Source organism: Bubalus bubalis, chromosome X, assembly GCF_019923935.1.
Source record: "Bubalus bubalis isolate 160015118507 breed Murrah chromosome X, NDDB_SH_1, whole genome shotgun sequence".
NCBI lineage: Eukaryota > Metazoa > Chordata > Mammalia > Artiodactyla > Bovidae > Bubalus > Bubalus bubalis.
In genome coordinates this window covers 113,404,178-113,406,577 of record NC_059181.1, presented here as the reverse complement: position 1 = coordinate 113,406,577, position 2,400 = coordinate 113,404,178, and the positions used below count along the sequence as shown (strand labels likewise).

The following is a 2,400-nucleotide window of genomic DNA, read 5'->3' as shown; positions in this document are numbered from 1 at the left end:
ATGGTTTGTGTGTGAAATGATATGTCCTTATGCTCTCAATTTGCATTTCTCTGATTACTAATGAGAATAAGCATCTCTACATATGTGAGAGAGATGCTTATGGGTCATTTATATTTAATCTTCTGTAAACTGCCTATTCAGTTCTTTTCCCCATTTTTAACCTATTAGGTTGTGTGTATTTTTATGATTGATTTGTAAGAGTCTTTTATATATTTTGGATATGAAGTACTTGTATGTAATAGCAGTTATAAATATTTATAGATAGATATCATTAGGTAGATGTTTTTCTACCTTCTTTACTGAACCAAAGATCTTAATTTATGTATTTATTAGTTGATTTATTTATAATTTGTGCCTTTTGTAAGTTGTTTGAAAATTTCCCTACTCTGAGGTTGTAAAGATATCTATCAATATTGTTATCAAAAGTTTACATTGTTTTACAGTTTGAAAAAACTAAGATCATGGCATCTGGTCCCATCACTTCATAGCAAATAGATGGGGAAACAATGACAGACTTTATTTTCTTAGGCTCCAAAAATCACTGCAGGTGGTGACTGCAGCCATGAAATTAAAAGATGCTTGCTCCTTGGAGGAAAGGTATGACAAACCTAGACAGAATATTAAAAAGCAGAGACATTACTTTGCCAACAAAGGTCCATCTAGTCAAAGCTATGGTTTTTCCAGTAGTCATGTATAGATGTGAGAGTTGGACCATAAAGAAGGCTGAGAGTTGAAGAATTGATGCTTTTGAACTGTGGTGTTGGAAAACACTCTTGAGAGTCCCTTGGACTGCAAAGAAATCAAACTAGTCAATCCTAAAGGAAATCGATCCTGAATATTCATTGGAAGGATGGATGCTGAAGCTGAAGCTCCAATACTTTGGCCACCTGCTACAAAGAGCTGACTCATTAGAAAAGACACTGATGTATAGAACAGTCTTTTGGACTCTGTGGGCGAGGAAGAGGGTGGGATGATTTGGGAGAATGGCATTAAAATATGTATAATATCATATATGAAACGAGTCACCAGTCCAGGTTCGATGCACGATACTGGATGCTTGGGGCTGGTGCACTGGGAGAACCCAGAGGGATGGTATGGGGAGGCAGGAGGGAGGAGGGTTCAGGATGGGGAACACATGTATACCTGTGGCGGATTCATTTCGATATATGGCAAAACCAATACAATATTGTAAAGTTAAAAAATAAAATTAAAAAAAAAAAAAAAGAAAAGACCCTGATTCTGGGAAAGATTGAAGGATGGAGGAGAAGGGGATACAGAGGATGAGATGGTTGGATGGCATCACCGACTCAATGGACATGAGCTTGAGCAAGCTCCAAGAGTTGGTGATGGACAGGGAGGCCTGGCGTGTTTCAGTCCATGGGGTCTCAAAGAGTTGGGCTACTGAGTGACTGAACAACAACGGTTTACAAGCAAGTCTTTATTACTTCACTTGGAATTGATGTTTTAGTATGCTGAGATAAGGATCTAATTTTACATTTTTATTTATTTGAATAGCTAATTTATCTGTACTAGTTGTTTAATGATATTTTTCCCAGTGGTCTGCAATGAAAAATCAGTCATATATCATTTTAACCTATGTGTGAGTTGATTCCTGGGATATCTACTGTGTTCCACTAGTATATTTGCTTATCTTATCGCTTCTTGGCCTTTTGGTTAAGATCAGGTGTAGTATATTTGCTTAAACTGGGGCCAATACTAAACTTATCTTTTATAGTGTAGATTAAAATTCGATCTTGATATCAGGTAAGTCTCCCTACCTTGTTCTTCTTTAGGAGTGCATTGACTATTTTAAGATATTTGCTCTTTTCATATAAAATTTAGAATCAATTTAACTTCCTCTGGGAAAAATCAGAAATTTTATTGGAATCGCCTTGAATCCATACACATTTGATCAAAACTGCATTAGGTTCTTTGCAAATCTCTTTAAAGTCTGGTTTAATAACAGATAGCTTGTCATAACTGCTTTTGTATTCAATCTGTTGCCTTATATTGTTTTGGCTGAAGTATATATAAAAGAAATCTGGCCTCACACACATACATAGGTGGAAAACTGATGTATATTCTAATAGCTTTTTTATGTAAATGTGGATATTCTTTTATATTTTACCAAACTCAAGTTGTAGTTTCTTAAAATTTAAAATGTGTATTCTGAAACCATATTAAAGAATCATTCATATTCAATTATATCCATTGATCGCACCAACAGTGCACAAGGTTTTCCTTTCCTCTACGGCCTCACTTACACTTGTTATATGTGGTCTTTTTGATGATAGCCATTTGACAGGTGTGAAGTGATATCTCATTGTGGTTTTGATTTGAATTTCCCTGGTGATTAGTGATGAACATCTTTTCATGTGCCTATTGGCCATCTGTATGTCT

The 2,400-nt window shown here is 35.5% G+C and overlaps 1 pseudogene; it reads left to right on the top strand.

Annotated features, from left to right (window-relative positions):
- Positions 1 to 1,654: 1,654 nt before the first annotated feature.
- Positions 1,655 to 1,810, top strand: LOC112582437 (annotated as a pseudogene).
- Positions 1,811 to 2,400: the final 590 nt, after the last annotated feature.